Source organism: Dermacentor variabilis, unplaced genomic scaffold (assembly GCF_050947875.1).
Source record: "Dermacentor variabilis isolate Ectoservices unplaced genomic scaffold, ASM5094787v1 scaffold_12, whole genome shotgun sequence".
NCBI classification, from domain to species: Eukaryota; Metazoa; Arthropoda; class Arachnida; order Ixodida; family Ixodidae; genus Dermacentor; species Dermacentor variabilis.
In genome coordinates, this window is record NW_027460280.1 from 7,493,737 (window position 1) to 7,515,825 (window position 22,089).

Below are 22,089 nucleotides of genomic sequence, written 5' to 3' on the forward strand. Positions count from 1 at the left end.
TCCTGAGCACCCGTGGGCCCCACAACAAAGCAACTGGACGACCATCATGTCGCCAGCCCACTTCTCGTGCAAACCTGGGATTGAAGTGGATTCCCTCTCTTTGAAAACTACCACACATCTCACTACTGTTGGCTCCCATCACCTCAAAAGCTTTCTCTCGGCCCACTTCCCAAATCGCCTCATTAGTGGCCGCAACTGCTCTTTGTATGTTAGTGTCGCGTACAGGAATCTCCGGCACCGTGTATACCACAATGCGCACCGAGGGACATCTCGCGCATGTCGTCTAAGCCCTTCGCCAAGCGCTGGGCTAGTCTCGCCCCTTCCCTGCTTAGCACATCATTTAGGTCGCCCACTACTACTACAAGATTGCGTGCCTGTGCATTCTCCGCGAACTTTTCTGTAGCTCGCTGCATGACAGCCCAATCTCCGCCCTGCATACGTCCCTACAGCCACTCTTTTGTCGCCTTTCATCAGCTCCACAATTGGCTCTCAGCACATACAGCTTTGAGTCACCAGCAGTTATAGTCTTTTCACGCTTTCCTACTGACGAGGCCTCTCCCTGCTTCCCTTAGTCATCCATTTCCGCGCGGTTCGGATTTGACACAGGGAATGGACCCCTGCGCTCCGCCTTTCCCTTTGTCGTAACGCAGGTGACCCTCCGTCCGGCCCATCTGTTCCACGAATTCCATGCGCTTTGTCGGCACTCCCGGTTCTGTCACGCCGGGAGCCGGCGTTCCATCGTCACTACCATTTTCGTTCGTGATGGCGGCCCTGTTCAGTTTTTCCTCGGCTGTTCGGAGTCTTTGTCCTACCGCCTTCCGTGCATAGCGCTCCAAAACTGAGATGATTTTTCAGCCCATCGATTCGTTTCAAAAGCTCATCCTGGACATCCTTATTTTTTTTAGCCTAGCATCCACATCACAGTGTCTGCCGGATGACTCAATTTCCTCGCCATTCTCATCGTTCCCCTCGTCTACCTTGAGGCACCCCCGGCACACTGCATGCTTTACCGCCTTTCTTGCCGTATGTTGCACTTGGCTTTCTCTAATGCTATCACCGAACCTTTCACAGCCCATACACCCGTGAGCAACAGTATACGGACCACAGGGTCGGCGAAAAAACATAATTTTTCTGTAATTAGCATGCATAAATGGAAACTGATGAGTGAACTAGAAAATTTGTACTTCCAAGTTTGGACTCCAGTCTTTAATTTGAAGTTCCATTAACTGACAGAGCAGAGAGTGTTTTGTTGCATAATCCCTGGTCCGTATACTTTTGCTCAGGGATGCACCTACAAACAAAGGTAGATACACACAAAACCTAAAACGTTAAAATGTCACAAGTTATTTATCTGCAATGTTCTAAAAAGCAATAAATATCCAACAGACTTAAGTCGTGACACACGCTCGCACGTGTTGAAACACCTGGCCACGCTCAGAGTGTTCTAGAAAAGCAATATTCTCAATGTGTAATGCCTAATATCATTACCACTTCCAACCTACCATGAAAATACTTAAGAGACTTAACATCCCACACTGTCGCACGTGTTGAAACACGTGTCACGAAAGGACGCCCTTACTGTCCTGCAAAACCAAATACACCCGATACACGCACGCTCACACGAAAAAGAAAAAAAATCCGATAGCTCATAGTCCTGCCGCTCCCAACCTACTATTTAAAGGCTAAAAAACCCAGCAAGTCCAAGAACAGACGCAAGCTCAAAGCATGCAGAAACAACTTGTCTTTTCGTCGCCGCCGCGGAATCCCGGAGAAACATGCCCATCCGCCACTGCTCCTCGAACTCTTCAGTCTTCGAAGGGTTCACAGCAGCAGCTGTGGAGAGAGGAGGCGGATCAGTGCACTAGTGAGCGCAGGCCTCATGCAGTCCGCGCTAGTTGTAGCTCTAGCCCATGACGGAGGCAGAGCTTTGTTGCAGGTAACGTTACCTTCGTGCCCAGACGACACAGGACTCCCAAGTTATCATGAACCCACCTTAGATGAACCCTGACTGCATTGGTCATACAAATTGGCTATTTTCTAACTCGCAAGTTAGCTTATCATTTGATGCTCCACACCAAACCACGAATTTGAGCTTCATTTTAAATTTCATTATAAACTATTCCATATACCCTAACAAATTTTGGCGCTGTAGACAATATTTCGCCTAGTATTAGAATGTAGCATTACTTTGCCATATTTGTAAGCAGAAAATTTGTTTTTTAAAGCGAAATCGAACAATAGAAAAAGATCTTGCTCACCTTGCAGAGAGCTTTCAATCATGCTTCGGATTAAAAGACGCTATCTGTCACAGATAGCATCTGTGAAAGATAATTTAGGTGAACTAAAAAGCACATATTGTGACCAATGAGATAGAAAGATATGCAACTCACAATGGTCTTTAATATATTGATACGGGGATGACGCGTACGTCACGGAAAAGCAAGAGTGTGTGTGTGTGTGTTATGCCATGGGATAAAGCAGCGAGCCAGTTCTTCACCACCTCGTCTTATTAGCTCTCACCGCGTTCATGCGCATCACTCAATTCAACAGTAATTTTACTCAAATGATCAAAACTGGTATGCGACGTCTGGATCCTTAACCATAGGCTAGTTATGGATCCATGCAGTTATACAAAGAAAAGTAAACGATTCAGACGAGCACAATCATTTGTGTTGGATCAAACAAACAAAACAAAAACAAAAAAAAAGGAAGAAGGAAATGCAACCAAACAAAAACCATTCAACTAAGGTGCAGACCAGCGCAGGAGGGATGAAGCCCCGCCGGCTCGGGCGCACGCCATCCCCCGCATGCCGAGGACACAGCCATCGGCACCCAGAAGCGAAAAGGCTTAGTTCCTGTCCAAACTGCTGTCACCCACGACAGGGGCCCCACACCACCACTGAGGCAGCACGTATCCGAGACAAGACCCATGGCCTCCCTCCCACGGCAGCCCGCACACATACATGCTTGCGATAAGAATACATGAAACGGTTACACAAAAAGCATTAGTTGAACATTTGTGACTTTAGCCGTTTGCAGAACGATAACATGTAATTATTATTTACTCAACGCAGCAAGAATGTACACTGATATGCTGTATATACATTTGATGCACGGTGTGTCGAGTAAAAATAAGAGTACACCGGAATTGACACTTACGTTACTATACATCCATTAACACATACGTAGAAACAACAAAAAACCGTAACAGCAACGCTGTATCCAGTTGTTAACATCATTATAACTTTCGTTAAAGGCTAATCAGTTTAGATAGGAAAGAAATAATTCTTTCACAGTAGTATTAAGATTTGCTGACTGCTTAATGTTTGCAGGAAGCGAGTTCCATGTTTTGACACCTATATAATGTATGCGTCGCTTGCCGTACTGGTTGTGGCATATCGGCACGAGAAATTTCTCGAGGTAGGCTGAGCGACTGTTAAATGTCGATTCATTGAAGATAGTGCCAGGAAATGGCGTGTTGCATCTCGTTATCGAGCACACTAACAAGGCAACGCGGTAATGTCGCAGGTGCGATAATAACATGACTTTGTTCGCAAGAAAAAGATTTCTTGACGGTGTAGTAAAGCTGGCGTAGTTGATTATCCGCAAAGCTCTCTTCTGAAGCCGCACTACAGGCTCCAAGAATGTTTTGTATGTAAATCCCCAGGCTTCAATACAGTAGGCTAAGTGAGAATGAACGACACAAAAATACAAAGTTCTCAACGTTTCGAAACTGAAATTACTCCGCGCCTTTGTAAGTACGAATCATGCGGAAGAGACCTTACCAGGCTTCCAGTTCAGAGCGGAATCAAGGGTTACCCCTAAGTAGAGCACTGAGTCGACTTTTTCAATTTCATCACGGCCAATCGTAATGCGGCACGGCTCCTCAAAAGGTTTTTTCTTAAACGGGGAAATAAAAATAACAAATTTAGTTTTATTTGTATTTAAGGAAAGTCGATTACTTTCAAACCATTTGCTAATATATTGAAGTTCATTGTTGATTGTTTTAACAGCGTTATTTAAAGATTTGCTACTGACCACAAGAGCTGTGTCATCAGCATATATGAAGGCATGTGCTTCATTTAGGCCGTGCGGAAGGTCATTTATGTATATTGTAAATAATATTGGCCCAAGTACCGATCCTTGAGGTACACCCATAGTAATGTTATAGAGACTTGAGGTGTGCTAATCGATGACGACTGCTTGTTTACGGTTATGGAGATAGCCTTTTAAAAAGTCTAAGGAAATGCCTCGAAATCCAAATCTTTCCAGTTTCATGAATAATATGCGATAGTCGACAGTATCAAATGCCTTTCTTATATCTAAAAATACTCCTATTGATATTTCGTTGTTGTTCAAGGCTTCATTGATTACATTAGTTAAAGACAGAACAGCCGTAGTTGTCGATCGGGACTTCTGAAAGCCGTGTGGACGCGGGGATGGTATTTCTGTGTAGAAATTTTCTTATTCTACTTGCCAGTAGTATCTCAAATATTATGTTTATGCAGTTCAATACCGATATAGGTCGATAATTACCGAAATCGTTGGGGTCCCCACTTTTATAAATAGGCGTAAATTTAACTATTTTCAATACCTCCGGGTATGTGACTGTGTAATATGTTTTCCTAAACAATTTAGCGGGAGTATGTGCCAAGGTTTTTATATTATTTTTAACTACGGACACCGCAATACCATCGAAACCAGGTGCCTTTCCTCTATCTAATAAATTTGCAGGTACTATTACTTCCTGGATTGAAATATCTATGTAACCAAAGGAACATGAATTCCAAGCAGGCAAAGATGGCTCGAACCTACTTTGCATGCCAAAAAGAAGTTGGGTTCCAACCGTACAAAAGGGATGATTAAATTTTTCACATGAAGCATCGCATCCCGTAGCTATCGATGGAAGAATTCGTTTTGAAACTGTAGGTTTAATATTAGAGTTTATAGTAGCCCATAATTTTTTCGAATTGTGAGATGACGCGTTGATTTGGTTACCCTAATAAAGCTTCTTCTGCATTCTCATTGCTGCCAAGGCTTTGTTTCTGTGCTCCTTGTATTGATTAAAGTAGTACGTGTTTCCTCGATATTGTTTCATTTTAGTATGCCAATAATCTCGCGCTTTAATTGAGTTCAGTACGCTCTGTGTCATTCATGGACATATTGGTTGCGTATATGTTGGTGTCTTTACTTTTATTTGAGTGCACTCTGCAATTGTACCTTGAAGTCTTTCTATTACCATAGAACAGTGCATGTTAGCGTTTAAGTCGTCCAAGTCGGAGAACTACATGTTGGAAAGTGACAGTGACAGTTTTTCATTATCAATTCGCTTTGTTGTACCGGTAAAATTTATCCGGTTAAAATATGTATCGTCAAGACAATATAGGAACGCAATCAGTAAGTGGTCAGCAGGACCTGTATCGTAGGCTCCATAAAGACTGTCAGTTGCATCAAAGTTACATAAAATGTGACCAAGGCAAGTGGAGGTATGACTTGTAATTCGCATGGGACCAGTGAAAAGATTACTGAACCCATACGAAGACAGTAAGTTTGAATATTCAGTGTGTCTGCTACTAAGAGTGTCAATATTCATGTCGCCCACTATAACAGCTTATTATTTTCGGTTAGGTGGATCAGAGCATATTCTGCATCATTCAAAAACATGCTACAATCAGTATGCGGGGGACGGTACACAGCACCAATGATGACATTGTGCAACTCTACGAAAAACATCTCTGAGTGTCCGCTAGTAGGGCTATTCAAAGAAGAATAAAGCCTGTATACCCGCGTGAGCTTCTAATATAGAATCCCACCCCTCCTCCCCTGTTTGCAGCAATTCTAGGAAACGAGAGAAAAACGTAATTTGGAATGTTGTAACTTTCGGCAGGCTTTAGCCAAATTTCCGTGACGGTTATGACGTCATACATGTTATTGTGCTGTGCCAACAGCGTAAGAAGAGCACCAAAATTTTTCCTAAGATTCTCACATTGCATTGAAGCAGTGAGTGTGGTCTATGCAATCTATGAAAGTTATCAACAGAAGAAGTGGTCAGCATGTTGGGGATATTATGCCACACGGTCTAGGTCAGCCTCCCTGAAGATGCGGAGGACATCGGAGTTTTCTGCTTCCTGATTAATATTCGTCCTCTCGATACCCAAGCATATTTCCAGTTGTGTTGCTTCTTTTCGGCAGTCGCTTTCGCCAGTAAAAGTTTGTACTCATTGCATAAGTGCTCATTTATAAACACTGGTGTACGTTCTGTCAATCCAAAATCGGCTGCAGTAAGACGGGCTTTTTAGCACATTGAAGCAAGTTGTCACGGGCGGCGCAGGTCTTGAATTTCATAATGATGTTAGATTGATTTTTGTTTTTTGTTGAAACACGGTGTACGACGTCAGTATCAGCCATTGTCACCTGCGCAGCAACCTTTGCTGCCAAAGTGGTAGCAACTGCCGACAGTGACTCACTGGGTACCCTGGGGATACCTTTCACTTCAAGATTTGTTCTACTACTGTATTGCTGTAGTTCCAACAGTTCATGTCTAGTAGCCAGCAACTCTTAAGAGAGGCGGCTGTTTTCACTTTTAAGTCGGCTTTGTTCCGTCTTCACCTCGCCTAATTCCCTCTGCACATTACCAAGTGCTTTCTTAAAATCCTCAAAGCTTTCACTCATAAAACCTGCAGATTTCTTAAGGTAAGCGAGGTCACGGTTTAGGTTCTTATCCATGTTGTCAATCTTTGCACTCAACTTCAAAAACAACACAGCAAGTTCTTTCACCGTTGTGGGCGTTTTTTTTTAAGACTCTTTCGCCCGTATTCTTGCTCCCCGCATCAGATCCATCATCGCGCATAGCTGGAGGACGACCCAGGCACGAAGCTAATATTTAGTTAATCAAGTTGTTTTAGTCACCTGTAATGCACAATGTTCCTTTTTTTTCCTTCTTTTCTTTCTTTTTTTTGCTTTTTTTTCTTTTTTTTCTTTTTCTTTTAATGTGTTTTCCTTCCTTTTATCACTGTACGGAAACCCTCCTAAAAAAAAAATTATATATCCTCAATTATGTGTGGCCACACATGTGCAGGTCATAAATACCAGGTTCTCTAGCCGAATGCCATCCATGCGGTATAACCGAGCTCAGATTGGTCCACCTTGACTGATCAAATAGGGCACCACTGTAGGTTAAATGAGGCGTACAACTCCTGCGGGACCCGCCGTGGTTGCTCAGTGGTCAAGGTGTTAGACTGCTGAGCACGAGGTCGCGGGATCGGACCCCGGCCACGGCGGCCGCATTTCGATGGGGGCGAACTGCGAAAACACCCGTGTACTTAGAATTAGGTGCACGTTAAAGAACCCCAGGTGGTCGAAATTTTCGGAGTCCTCCACTACGGCGTGCATAATCAGAAAGTGGTTTTGTCACGCAAAACACCATAATTCAATTTTTAATTTAACTCCTGCGGGGACGGTAGAGTATCCGTCTCCAGTGCAAGAGGACTGTGATTCAAATCCCGGTGCCGCGCAATTCTCCACCGGGAAATACAAAAAAAAAACGTGTGTTGAGAAAATTGCACAAACAGGCCTGGAGTGCGGCCTGATCCCGGTGACCAGAACCGGTAACGCACTCTCTCACCAGAGCAGGATTGGCCACCCTGGTGCAGTACTTGGCCACAACCTCCTATATGAATACAACAATCAAACCCCGGCCCTCAGTCCCCAGCAGCCGCGAAGCAACTGACCACGGCGGCGGTCAGATCTGTAACGCTGCAGAGGGTGCTAAGAATACCTGGCTCCGGACAGGCCGCCATTGGAATCTGAACCTGGCAACGTTTAACGTTAGAACGCTATCTAGTGAGGCGAGTCTAGGAGTGTTATTGGAGGAATTAGAGGGTAGTAAATGGGATATAATAGGACTCAGTGAGGTTAGGAGGACAAAAGAAGCATATACAGTGCTAAAAAGCGGGCATGTACTGTGTTACAGGGGCTTAGCGGAGAGACGAGAGCTAGGAGTTGGATTCCTGATTAATAAGGAAATAGCTGGTAACATACAGGAATTCTATAGCATTAACGAGAGGGTGGCAGGTCTTGTTGTGAAACTTAATAAGAGGTACAACTTGAAGGTGGTACAAGTCTATGCCCCTACATGCAGTCATGATGACCAGGAAGTCGAAAGCTTTTATGAAGACGTGGAATCGGCGATGGGTAAAGTGAAAACAAAATACACTATACTGCTGGGCGACTTCAATGCCAGGGTAGGCAAGAAGCAGGCTGGAGACAAGTCAGTGGGGGAATATGGCATAGGCTCTAGGAATAGCAGAGGAGAATTATTAGTAGAGTTTGCAGAACAGAATAATATGCGGATAATGAACACCTTTTTCCGCAAGCGGGTTAGTCGAAAATGGACGTGGAGGAGCCCGAATGGTGAGACTAGAAATGAAATCGACTTCATACTCTGCGCGAACCCTGGCATCATACAAGATGTAGACGTACTCGGCAAGGTACGCTGCAGTGACCATAGGATGGTAAGAACTCGAATTAGCCTAGACTTGAGGAGGGAACGGAAGAAACTGGTACACAAGAAGCCAATCAATGAGTTAGCGGTAAGAGGGAAACTAGAGGAATTCCGGATCAAGCTACAGAACAGGTATTCGGCTTTAACTCAGGAAGAGGACCTTAGTGTTGAAGCAATGAACGACTATCTCATGGGAACCATTAAGGAGTGCGCAATAGAAGTCGGTGGTAACTCCGTTAGACAGGAAACCAGTAAGCTATCGCAGGAGACGAAAGATCTGATCAAGAAACGCCAATGTATGAAAGCCTCTAACCCTACAGCTAGAATAGAACTGGCAGAACTTTCTAAGTTAATCAACAAGCGTAAGACAGCGGACATTAGGAACTATAATATGGATAGAATTGAACAGGCTCTCAGGAACGGAGGAAGCCTAAAAACAGTGAAGAAGAAACTAGGAATAGGCAAGAATCAGATGTGTGCGTTAAGAGACAAAGCCGGCAATATCGTTACTAATGTGGATGAGATAGTTCAAGTGGCTGAGGAGTTCTATAGAGATTTATACAGTACCAGTGGCACCCACGACGATAGTGGAAGAGAGAATAGCCTAGAGGAATTCGAAATCCCACAGGTAACGCCAGAAGAACTAAAGAAAGCCTTAGGAGCTATGCAAAGGGGGAAGGCAGCTGGGGAGGATCAGGTAACAGCAGATTTGTTGAAGGATGGTGGTCAGATTGTTCTAGAGAAACTGGCCACCCTGTATACGCAATGCCTCATAACCTCGAGCGTACCGGAATCTTGGAAGAACGCTAACATAATCCTAATCCATAAGAAAGGGGACGCCAAAGACTTGAAAAATTATAGACCGATCAGCTTACTGTCCGTTGCCTACAAAGTATTTACTAAGGTAATCGCAAATAGAATCAGGAACACCTTAGACTTCTGTCAACCAAAGGACCAGGCAGGATTCCGTAAAGGCTACTCAACAATAGACCATATTCACACTATCAATCAAGTGATAGAGAAATGTGCAGAATATAACCAACCATTATATATAGCTTTCATTGATTACGAGAAAGCGTTTGATTCAGTCGAAACCTCAGCAGTCATGGAGGCATTACGGAATCAGGGTGTAGATGAGCCATATGTAAAGATACTGGAAGATATCTATAGCGGCTCCACAGCCACCGTAGTCCTCCACAAAGAAAGCAACAAAATCCCTATAAAGAAAGGCGTCAGACAGGGAGATACGATATCTCCAATGCTATTCACAGCATGTTTACAGGAGGTACTCAGAGGCCTGGAGTGGGAAGAATTGGGGATAAAAGTTGATGGAGAATACCTTAGCAACTTGCGATTCGCTGATGATATTGCCTTGCTTAGTAACTCAGGAGACCAATTGCAATGCATGCTCACTGACCTGGAGAGGCAAAGCAGAAGGGTGGGTCTGAAAATTAATCTGCAGAAAACTAAAGTAATGTTTAACAGGCTCGGAAGAGAGCAGCAGTTTACGATAGGTAGCGAAGCACTGGAAGGGGTAAGGGACTACATCTACTTAGGGCAGGTAGTGACCACGGATCCGGATCATGAGACTGAAATAACCAGAAGAATAAGAATGGGCTGGGGTGCGTTTGGCAGGCATTCTCAAATCATGAACAGCAGGATGCCACTATCCCTCAAAAGGAAAGTGTATAACAGCTGTGTGTTACCAGTACTCACATATGGGGCAGAAACCTGGAGACTTACGAAAAGGGTTCTGCTGAAATTGAGGACGACGCAACGAGCTATGGAAAGAAGAATGATGGGTGTGACATTAAGGGATAAGAAAAGAGCAGATTGGGTGAGGCAACAAACGCGGGTAAACGACATCTTAGTTGAAATCAAGAAAAAGAAATGGGCATGGGCCGGACATGTAATGAGGAGGGAAGATAACCGATGGTCACTAAGGGTTACGGACTGGATTCCAAGGGAAGGGATGCGTAGCAGGGGGCGGCAGAAAGTTAGGTGGGCGGATGACATTAAGACGTTTGCAGGGACAACATGGCCACAATTAGTACATGACCGGGGTAGTTGGAGAAGTATGGGAGAGGCCTTTGCCCTGCAGTGGGCGTAACTAGGCTGATGATGATGAATGCACAAAAGTGCGGTGAGCAGGCCGTCGATGTGAGCGTGCCTGGACCATCCACAGCAATGGTTCTGTCGAAGTGTGAAGCACGCTTTTATGCTCCCCGTTGCATCATCGAAGGCTTTTGCGCAGCAGTAGTGACGCAGGACGCCTGCCTCGATTCCAGTTTGGCGGGATCTGATTCCAGCAACCTGGTGATTAGCTAGGGCACTGGTAGTCGCGTCGAGTGTTCAGAGCAGCCAGCGTCGATGACTGCACCCTGTAATGCACAAAAGTGCGGTGAGTAGGCCGTCGATGTGAGCGTGCCTGGACCGTCCACTCCCTGAGCGCTGCCACGGCAGCTGCTAAGTTTGTGGTGCACTGGTAATGCTTTAGCCGCGACACAAGCACTAATCACTCGGCAGTCGGAGATGAAGTTCGAAAATGGAGCCGAGTAGTCGACGTTGTTGGCCTTCCTCGCAGGGTCGCGTGTAGCGGTTGAGGAGCTTACGGCGGCGGTGCCACCTGAGCACGAGAAGGATAGTCGACATCGCAGTTCCGGAAAGTTCTTTCTGGGACGAGAAGCACAGACCCGCGCATGAGTGACTCGACGAGCCATTCGGGCTCGCGCAACGACGTCGCGGGCATATGCAGTGGGGACGCAAGGAGCTAAATGTAGCAGTGTTTCGAATGGCAACGCCGGGCCATACAACAGAAAGAACGGCACATAGGCAGTGGTGTCATGACGGGACAGATTTTATGCCAATGTGATGTGAGTTAGGCTGGCATTCCAATCGCGGTGATCCACAGAGACATACATGGACAGCATGTGCGTCAATGTTCTGTTGAGTCACTAAGTAGAGCCATTTGTTTGTAGATGACACCAATTGAGGCGTTGTAGAGCAACTACGAAGATTGTCTTCGACAACTTTGGACACGAACGAGCGGCCACAATCTATCTGTAAGCAGCTGGCGCGGAGCATCATGGTGAAGGATGACGTGGTTACGCAGAAAGTCGGCAACATCGACACCGCAGCTACTTGGCATGGCACGCGTGATGGCAAATCTGGTTGCGTAGTCAGTTTCGAAGGCAGTCCACTTATTGACGGAGCCGGGTGTAGTTAAGGGCCCCAGCAGATAGAATGCCTCTCTGGTGGGATGTCTACCTGTTGAAGCTGGCCAGCAGGTGCAAGAGAACGACGTGTGCAGCGTTGACAGCCACCGCGGGCGACGACGTAGCGGCACCAGTAGAGCCCCGGCCAAAAGAGCTGCCGTTGCACGTGGTCGTAAGTGCAGATGATGCCCAGCCGTCACCCGCCGTGGTTGCTCAGTGGCTATGGTGTTAGGTTGCTGAGCACGAGGTCGCGGGATCGAATCCCGAATCCCGGCCACGGCGGCCGCATTTCGATGGGGGCGAAAACGCCAGTGTACTTAGGGTTAGGTGCACGTTAAAGAACCCCAGGTGCCCGAAATTTCCGGAGTCCTCCACTACGGCGTGCCTCATAATCGGAAAGTGGTTTTGGTAGGTAAAGCCCCATAATTTAATTTTTTTAATGCCCAGCTGTCAGTGTGTGTCATGAAGATGCAGTAGGGCAGTAGTACGCATGTGCGGGGCAAGAACTATCAAAAATTCAGGACCGGTTGCGGCTGAAAGTTACGCCGATACAGATTGTCACCGTGTAGGGCAAAGCAGCGGAGAGAAGTGTCGGAATGGACAGAGTGGATACGGTTGATGAAGCGCAATGAATCCTCGCGGTGCTTTTCGGCCCCGATATTGACCAAATCGGGGATAGTCAGTGCACAAGTGTCAGCATCGTGGTCAGGAGAGCCAGCACTGTCCACCTCGTGATGCGAGAGACAATCTGCGTCCTGGTGCAATCGGTCACACTTGTACATTACAAAAAACACGTACTCTTGGAGGAGAAAAGCCCAACGACCCAACGTTGCTAGACTAGCTTCAGTCGTAAAACTCCCCGTCCGCGCGCTTACAGCCGCTGTCGCCATTTCTGTGACAGCCGCCAGAGGGCAACGCTGTTCCATCAGGCTCCACTGCAGACGCCTCGTCACAACCTTGAGCTCGTGCGGATGGTCAGTTTGCGCATGTTTCACGCTCGCTGGCGTTCTCCTTTGTCCGAATTAATGATACCACGAGAAAGCGGTATCCACCTACAGCAATAAGATTTATCGCGCCAGTTTGTTAATACTGAAAGAAGGGTAAACTGCACGAAAGGAAGAAACGCATACAGCGAAGCGCAGAAGCTGCGTTTCTAAATTTCGAGTGTTTTTTCCTGTCATCTTAACGTTTCGCGCAGTGTAGGCTCACGAGCCTGAAGATCTGGCCAAAGTGCGTGATTGTAGGATGATCTTCATCCCCACCCAAGCTTCTCACCAGGCCACAGAAGCACTACAAAAAGAAGGATGAGGTCGGTCTTTCTACACACAAGCCACAAAAAAGTCGGCTTTTTCATTCCGTCAAGATGCTTAATCAGCGAAGCTGAAACGTGCGGCCTCTGTGTTAATCCGAAGGTTAATCCCGAAGGTTCGCTAAAGTATTTCTCAGTTATGAGGTTACGCACACAATCGGCTGCGACGGAGAGAACGACGTCACTGACGGTATGCCCGCAGTCCGCAGTTGTCGCTTGCGTTCGATGCCTCGAGTTCGCTCGGCGACGTGGTCAGGTGCCTTCGCCTGCGATTTGCCGCTTGATTCTTTGAAATTAAATTTCTTCAAAATTAAATCTTTCCGTTACGTAAGACAATGAGTGGCTCATACAACCATAAGCAACGGCTCATACCCCCGTAAACGCGGCCTCCCCATTACAACAGAAGTGAAATTCTATGCTTGAAAGATGAACGGCCACGCAGCCAGCTGTGGGAGACGACGACGAACGCGGGAGCAGTGGCACGAGCGCGTGGATTGAGGAATCGCTCTGTTTCACGCCAAGCGAAGCGTCGCATTGCCGGGAGCACAGAAAAAGTGGTGCGCCGAACTGTCGACATCGTTCCGATAGCGGCCTATGCAGCCAGGTACGCAGCACGTCGGCATCGTCTGCTGATATTCTTAAGAAACTCGGCGAAGGCTACAGTTCCACGGATCACATGCTTGCTGAAATTCGCTGTCAGTAACGAACCACAGAATACACCAAAGCTGCACCGCGTGCTTAGTCCGGCCCGCCCGCGTAGCCGGCTAGTGAGGAAGTGAAGCCGGGCGCGACTGCAGCGCCACGAAGGCGCGGGCGCGTGGCGGTTCCGCGCAGCGGCGCCGAGTTTCAAAACTGAAGCTAGTCTAGTAACGTTGCAACGACTAAAGTGACTACTCGGGTCCTTGAGAAAAGACAGCCAGCAAAGGGCGTGGTGGTCGATAACGACTGAGAAGGGACGGCCATACAAGCACGGGCGCAATTTTGTGACCGCGAACACTCAGGCTAGGTACTCGCGCGCTCTGTGATCGAAAAGTTTTGGTCCGGAGTACAAAGAAGGCGGCTCGCGTATGCAATGACTTGTTCCTCGCCAAGCTGACGCTGGGCGAAGACAGCGCTTATGCCATGTCTACTAACGTCGGTGCGAATTTCAGTGGGTGCAAATGCGTCGAAGTGGGCGCAGTGTAGGTGGTGAGGTCACTAAATTGATTAGCACGCAGAATGCATCGGCTTTTTCGTGATCCAATAAGAAAGGCACGTCCTTCTTTAGAAGATCCGTAAGGGGACGATCGATGTTTGTGCAAAATTGCGTGCAACACGCCGAGCGTACGAGCATAATCCAACGAAACTAAGAGTATCTTCAGCTGAACACGGCATTGGAACGATCTTGCCAGCACGAACGTTGTGAGTACCAGGCTGGATGTCAGTGGCCCTTACAAGATAACCAAGTACTGTTATATATACACGTGTACTTGTTTATCGGGTCACCGCATTTCACCGTCTAATCGCTCAGCGCAGGACGCGCCTGCATGTATAGGAAGTTTTACGAATTTTATCGCTGGTTCTACACTCTTAAGCAATATTACACCCTTTTGCCACACAACAATAATCGTCATCTGCCTTGTCCGCATTCCCGTTCTCTAACGCGCCGAGCCCGGTACTTCCAAGTCACGAGCGGCATGCCCGTTATCAGCATGACAGGGCATTCTCGACAGGAAAGTAGCGAGCGCAGCGTTTTTAACCAAGGAAACGCATGCAAGACTAATGACGATTATCGTTCTGTGGCAAATATACACCCCAAAGGGTGTACATTTGCTTAAGAGTGCAACTGCTGTCTGTTGTCACTGGACCTTGTGTGATCTGACTGCATGTATGAGCGACGCGAATTGTGTAGAACTTCCTAGAAGACACGCGGGCAGCAGCAATTCATCTGGAACATTCGATGACTCATGTGTAAAAGCCGACGCGCTGGACCGACTGATCAGATGTTCGACGATCGCCGAATGTGTTCGCCGCTATCGTTGTTCTTTGTGTGTAGCCTGTTTTTGAGGGCACAGGTTCGCCCTATAAGACGATAGTTCCGCTGATTAGTTTTGCTGCCTTTTTCACCGTCACTGCTAGGTGTCATCTGCTGGAAGTGCTGGGTACGCTCATGCACAAAACGCCCCAGAAAAGTCATGATCCAACCCCGAACACGGAAGACAGCACCACACACAGACCGCAACTCAATTCATAGTACAACACCTTAATTCACTGAGCGCGGCAAATAAATATTACAATACATTAAAAAAGACACCGTTTAAACATTTGCACCAATTGTGATGTGGCTCGAGCTGTCAGCAAGCCTTCTTGTAAGATATCCGAAATATAATGTGGTACCACAAACCACAGATGCTTGCGTCGGTTCTAAGCACTAGTGGGCATCGGTAGCATGTTACGGGGAGGGTGTGTATTAGGCCGTTTAAAAGTAATAAAAACGCGCAGGTAAGAAGTATCCTCTGAATTTGAGAGAAATGGCAGCAGAGGACAAGCTTTATCACATGTTAACTGGACAGGTGCAGTGAAACGGGGAAAAAATGCAACGTAATAGAGAACAGAAAATGCTCTACATTGAACTGTGCTGCCATGGTGCGGCTTGAAGCTACTGTACTGGGCTGACTGTTATATGAGGCAGCACCACGTTATCACATCCTGAAATTTCTGTGACGTATTAGGAAGACCAGCTTCCAGTTTGAAGACAAGCAGCACTTCTGGCACATATTGTACTTCGTCACATTCAAAGCTAATGCTTTGCCGTTTCCTTGAAAAATTGAACTCTCTGTGCGTGCCTAAAAATTCGGTAGCTACCTTATAAATCTACAAATTTCGCTATTTTCACTCTAAAATCGGTCACAGTTATGTGACCCATTAGACGGGGGTATAGTAAAGCGTATTACTGCGAGAAGTGGACCGCACAAAACTGCATAATAATACAGGTAAACAAAGCCGTCACCTTTACTCGAATGGGTCATAAAGAGAAAAAGAATGATACACGCGTGACGCCTCGGAATCTTCAACAATTTTCTTAAAAACCAATCTGCCGGAATAATCTACACTTTGTATGGCGTATATTATGCATAGTTACTCAAGCCCCATTGATATTTATCTCAGATGAGGCTAATTTAGGTAATTTGTTTCAACTGAGGGCGCTCCACATCACGGAAAGATACAGTGCAAGTGATTCGGTACTAGAAATCTTGAAAATCTTACACAGAGTTAAAGTATTGCATATTACAGAAACATGGCCTACAACTCAGTGCAGCAACAGTTCTGTGTGCGCCTTGTAAAAGCATACAGGTCAGGTGCACCGTTGTACGGTTCAGCTTGGAGCAGAACAGCAGGTTCGTACACGATGTAGGCATGCTTCCAGAATACGCAAAAGCCTTCAACGCGAACGAAGGTTTCATTTATTGCGGTGTGAAGCTGCAGCTATGTGATTTACAGTGCCATGTGGAAGTGAAAAAAGGAGCCTCACCCAGCCAGCTACACGAATGCGTCGGTTTGTACAAAAGTCTCGTAGTTATAGCTCACGTGGTTACACTGCAGTAAACATCGAGCGGATCGCAGCCATTATGTTATTTCAGAGTGCTGCAAACGCACTGCATTAAAATATGATCACAAGAGCTGACATCCTGCTCTTCAGGTGAAGATAATAATAAAAGCTGACTGATATGTCTCGGTTAAAAAGGAACTTTCCTGTTGTATTATGTCTGTATGTCTGTATGTTTATCAAAATAGGAAAAGTACACAAGAAGTATTCTACAGGACATCCGAATCCCTAGCTCAAGGCAAGTTGGGATCCATGGTAGTGATACATGCATATTGCGCGTTTCTTGTGGACGATGCGCGTAGGCGCCCCGACAAAGAAGACGAACGCTCCCTGGCTCTCGAGCTGTCAGCTGAACTGGCCAGTGTCGCATTATTCTTTGTATGTATACGAGGGTCGTTCAGCTCAATCCGGGAGTTTTTTTCTTTCCAGGTTTAAATGGATGCCTAGGCTGGAGGTTCGGTATGCAGTAGAAATTGGCAGCTGTGCCCTGTTGCTGGTGGACGGCGCTCATTTGCCGCGTTTCTGGATATACTGTTATTCAAGATGGCGGACAACAGTGTGAACGTCTACGTGGAACAGCATTTTGTGATGATATTTTTAGTGAACGAGGGCATAAAACCTGCAGAAATTTACGGAAAACTTCAGGCTCAGCACGGTGAGCAGACATTCAGTCGCAATAAGACATTTGAATGGTGTAAGCGCTGCAAAGATGGGCGTATCTCTATTACTGACGACCCCCGTCGTGTTGGATCACAGCTCACGGTAGTCGTTCCTGAGAACATTCAGCGCGTGGAGCAGCTGATCGTGGACAGTCATAGCATAACCTGTCGTGAAATGGCAAAGGTGTGCAATCTGTCATTAGGAACAGTGAACACACTAATTCATGATCATTTGTTGCTCAGAAAAGTGAGTGCACGCTGGGTCCCAAAACAGCTGTCTGCTTTTGACAGACACAGAAGAGTTGAAGTCTGTAGAAAACTGAAGGAACGCTATAAAAGGGAAGGCCAGGATTTTCGCATGGCCAGGATCGCATCATGTCATGTGACGAAACAGAGGTTCACCATTTCACCCCAGAACCCAAAACAGCATCGATGTAGTGGAGGCATACGGAATCACCACTTCCCAAGAAATTTCGAATACTTGCGTTTGCTGGTAAAGTGATGGGAAGTGTATTCTGGGATAAACAAGGAATTGTTCACGTTGATGTTTAAACCCATGGTGTCGCTATCAACAGTGAGTATTACTGCCATGTTCTGCTTGATGTGCACAAGAGTTTACGGAAGAAACGTCCGGGTTTGATCACAAAGAGTGTGGTCTTTTTGCAAGACAATGCACGACCGCATACCGCTCCACACACATTCTAAACAATCCAGGAACTCGGCTGGGAGATTTTACCCCCCGCCCCTATAATCATGAATTAGCACCAAGTGATTTCAACCTGTTTTGGCCCCTGAAGGAATTCCTTGGAAGAAATCACTTCAACACTGATGATGAAGTGAAGAATGGTGTTCTACAATGGTTCCGTCGTAATAATAACTCTTTCTATGCCGAAGCATTCCAGGCGTTAGTTAAACGCTGGGATTAGTGCATTACTTAGCTGGAGGTTATGTGGAAAAATAAATCCACTTACCGCACTTGGAAATTTGTTCTTTTATTTCTTTTAAAAGATGCCCCGGATTGACTTGGACGAACCTGGTACTTTGTAAATAGTCTCCAGTTGTTAATCCTTCGTTCACGCAACATTTTGGTGGAGGGTGCCGTCATGGAGCTCCGCTGCGGCCGTACCGTCCTGCTTTCTGCCATGGCTCCCGGTGGTGACACCTCGTCTGCTTCTACTCCTGCGACCCCGCCAACAACGTACGTTACTGTTACCAACCCCCGTGATCCTGACATATCCTCCGACCAAGATAATGTCGACGTTCAAGACTGGCTCAACCTGTATGACCATGTTAGCCAAAACAAGTGCTGGGACCCCACCCTTATGCTAGCGAATGTCCTATTCTACTTGGGCGGAAGTCCTCGTGTCTGGTTCCGGACACACGAGGACGAAGCTGGGATGCTTTCAAGGAGAAGCTCAGCGACCTCTTTGGCAATCCCACCGGTCAGTAGCTGGCTGCTAGAAAAGAGCTTGCTACTCGAGTTCAGTCTTCTACTGCATCGTATGTCTCGTACATAGAAGACGTGCGCGCTCTTTGCAGGAAAGTCGACAACGAAATGGCTGAGGTTGACAAAGTCGACCACGTACAGAAAGGGATCGCGGACGACGCGTTCACCTTGTTGGTATTGAACAATGTGTCCACTATCGACGTTGTAGTCAAGGAATGCCGGTGCTGTGAGCTAGCCAAAAGCCGCCCTGATATTCTACAGTTCTCTCGGCTCCCTAACACGGCTGCGACGTCGTCTGCGTCGACGTGACCGCTTCACCACCCCTAAATGAGCACGTCACAAGTATTGTTCGACGCGAGCTCGAGGCTACAAGTCCTGCGTCGCTCCATCCACGCCCACTTGACCCCACCTTTGACCAACTGGCCACAGCGATCTCTCATTCAAGCAGTGGTGCGGCAAAAATTTGCCAACCTCGGTTTTCCTGTTGCCTGCTCGGTCTCCCGCCCTGACGGCCGACCGGTGACGACAGCTCCGCCTCACAGCGATCTGTATTCCCCTCCCAGATACCGCAACCCTACCGAGTGGAGAACTCCGGACGACAAGCCCACTTGCTTCCGTTTACCTCCGCATTGGCCACGCCGTTCGCCATTGCCGCACCTCCTGGACGTCGCCGTATTCGAGCCCCTTTTCCCCGTCTCCGCCGCATATGCCGACGCGCGCCGTTACTGGCCTCGCCGTATGCCTCCTACCTTAGGCGTATCCGTCGATGACAGTCGTCCTGCTCGCTCGCCGTCACCTCGGCGCCGTCGGTCCCCGTCGACCCAGCCCCGCCGCTATTCGTCGCCGCCCAATTATGGACTCTCCCGGATGGAAAACTAGACCATGTAGCCCCTGGGCGTAGTGCTGCATTATCTTCGTCGTGTCGAAATCCTCCACTGACGCTCCCAACGAACCAGAACTTACTTGATGTTCACGTCGACGGTGTCCCTTTGACTGCGTTAATAGATACTGGAGCCCAGGTTTCCATAATGAGTTGTAAGGCTGTGTCGTCGACTGAAGAAGGTTCTCACGCCTCCTACTACTCAAGCTGTGCGCCTGGCTGATGGTAACACTGTTGAAGTCACAGAAATGTGTACTTCCCGTATTAGTATCGCCGGCCGCCACGTTCCTATTCTTTTTACAGTGCTGACCAATTGTCCCCACGACCTAATCCTCGGACTCGACTTTCATACAGCGCATTCAGCTTTGATCGACTCTTCTGCTGGTACCTTTTGTCTCGAACTTTCTCTACTCGCGCATATTCGTGCCGAACTGCCCAACAACTTGAGTACGACCGCCTTCGTCCGCCTGCCGCCTAAAGCCTGGACTTTCGTTCATTTGTTATCTTTTCCTGTACCCGCTGGTGATTACGCCGCCACACCTGTTCCTGATGTTCTTTTAATGTGCAATATCACTGTGCCCCACTCCATTGTCACCGTCGCCGATAACCGGACATGCCTCCCCGTCGTCAATTTTGGCCTGACAAAGGAAACTCTATCCCAAGGAATATCGGTTGCCACGCTGCGTGCTATAGGATATCAACACGTCACGACGTTTTCAGTAGACGGCGTCTCAGATCTTTCCCTATGTCCACAGGATACTATTTGCCCTGACGCAACATTTCGTCCCATGATTGCTGTGGACCTCTTGCCTGAACAAGGAGCAGCTCTGGGTCGCCTTTTGATTTCCTACCACGACATCATGTCAATAAATTCCGCTTCGCATGGTACCGTAATGGCAAAGTCCTCGTGAGGAAAGAAGAGGGTCAGAATGCTTGCCTAATAAAGTGCGCGGCAGACCTTGATAGGCTGGTCTTTTAGGTCCAAGCAACACACTTTTCCCTTCTTTCATATCATAATGGCATCCTTATGTGAACCTTATGTTTTTCCTTCCGAATTAAAGGCGTTCATAGGACCTGGGCACAAAGGATCTGTTCGTTGTATTCATGTAAACTGTCAGTCGGCGAAAAACAAAACAGCTGAACTTGACGCCATGTTTAGCAGCCTGGATCTGAAGTTTGATTTTATTATGCTGTCAGAGACGTGGTACCACCATAGCTCGTTTCCCTGGCAGCTCCCGAACTATGATTGTTTTATTCGATCCAGAACTGCTTCACGTGGCGGTGGTGTCTGCATGCTAGTGCGAAACAGCCTCAACGTGAAGTGCGTTGAGGAATTTTCTTGCGTCACTAATGATTATGAAGTGCTGTCAATCCTTCACGCGTGTACAATTTACTCTGTATTTTATCGTCCACCGAATGGAAATTCCGATTGTTTTTTGCTATTCCTTCAAAGGCTTCTTGAACGCACTTCCGATTTCCAGTATAATATCATCATTGGTGGTGACTTTAATATTGATCTTTGTGTTAACACTGTCCTGAGGCGTGATTTTGAGCTATTGTTGCACTCTTTTGCCTGCCGTAATGTCATACGTTCCCCTACTAGAGTCGCTTCTGATACTTCAACATGCCTTGATTTGTTCATCACGAATTGCGGTCAGGCTGATATCAAATCTGGTGTTCTTTCATATCACATCAGCGACCACATGCCAATTTTTCTTAGCTGGAAACGTAAATCAAAAAATAACAATAAATGTATTCCTATATTTCAAACCATCACCAGCGATAACCTTGACCGTTTTCGAGAAGAACTGTGTAAAGTTGACTGTAGTTGTGTTTATTATTCTCAATGTGCTGACACCGCGTATGAGCTGTTCATTGACACCTTTAGCATGTGCTATCAGAAACATTTTCCGTTCCGTCCACGAAAGCCTCGCGCTTCCCGAATTCGCAAACCGTGGGTCACGAATGACCTATTTATAAAAATTAAAGAGAAAAATAGGCTCTTTAACCAGTTTATTATTTCCAAAGATCCTGGTGATTTGAAAACATTTAGGTCCTTCCGTAACCGGCTAACAAAACAGCTACGTACTGCTCGTACCTCATATTTTGAGCATGACTTTTTAAGATGCCAAATGATCTGGCATAAGTTAAACATATTAACAAACAGAGAACCGTATCATACACCCGAGATGCACATTGTCATTAACGGTGAGGAAATCTGTAGTGATGCGCTTCCTTGTTGTTTTAATGATCATTTCACCAGTACATGTCACCAAACTGCCAGCCTGAGTGCCTGTCAATTTATAGATACTCATTGCACGGAATCAATATTTTTGAACCGTACTAATGAACATGAAATAACACTGCTTTTCCGTAACCTGAGTAATAGTAGTGCCTGTGATGCTGATGGCCTGCAAATCAGGCCTGTCAGCTACGTGCTTGATATTATTTCACCTGTTCTTGCTCATATCTACAATTCTGTCTCTCACA

At 46.7% G+C, this 22,089-nt stretch overlaps 1 protein-coding gene across 2 annotated transcripts in view; it reads left to right on the top strand.

Moving 5' to 3' along the window:
- LOC142566308 (uncharacterized) overlaps nucleotides 1–22,089 on the top strand; it is a 951,081-nt gene that overhangs the window by 640,944 nt on the left and 288,048 nt on the right. The window lies entirely within an intron of this gene.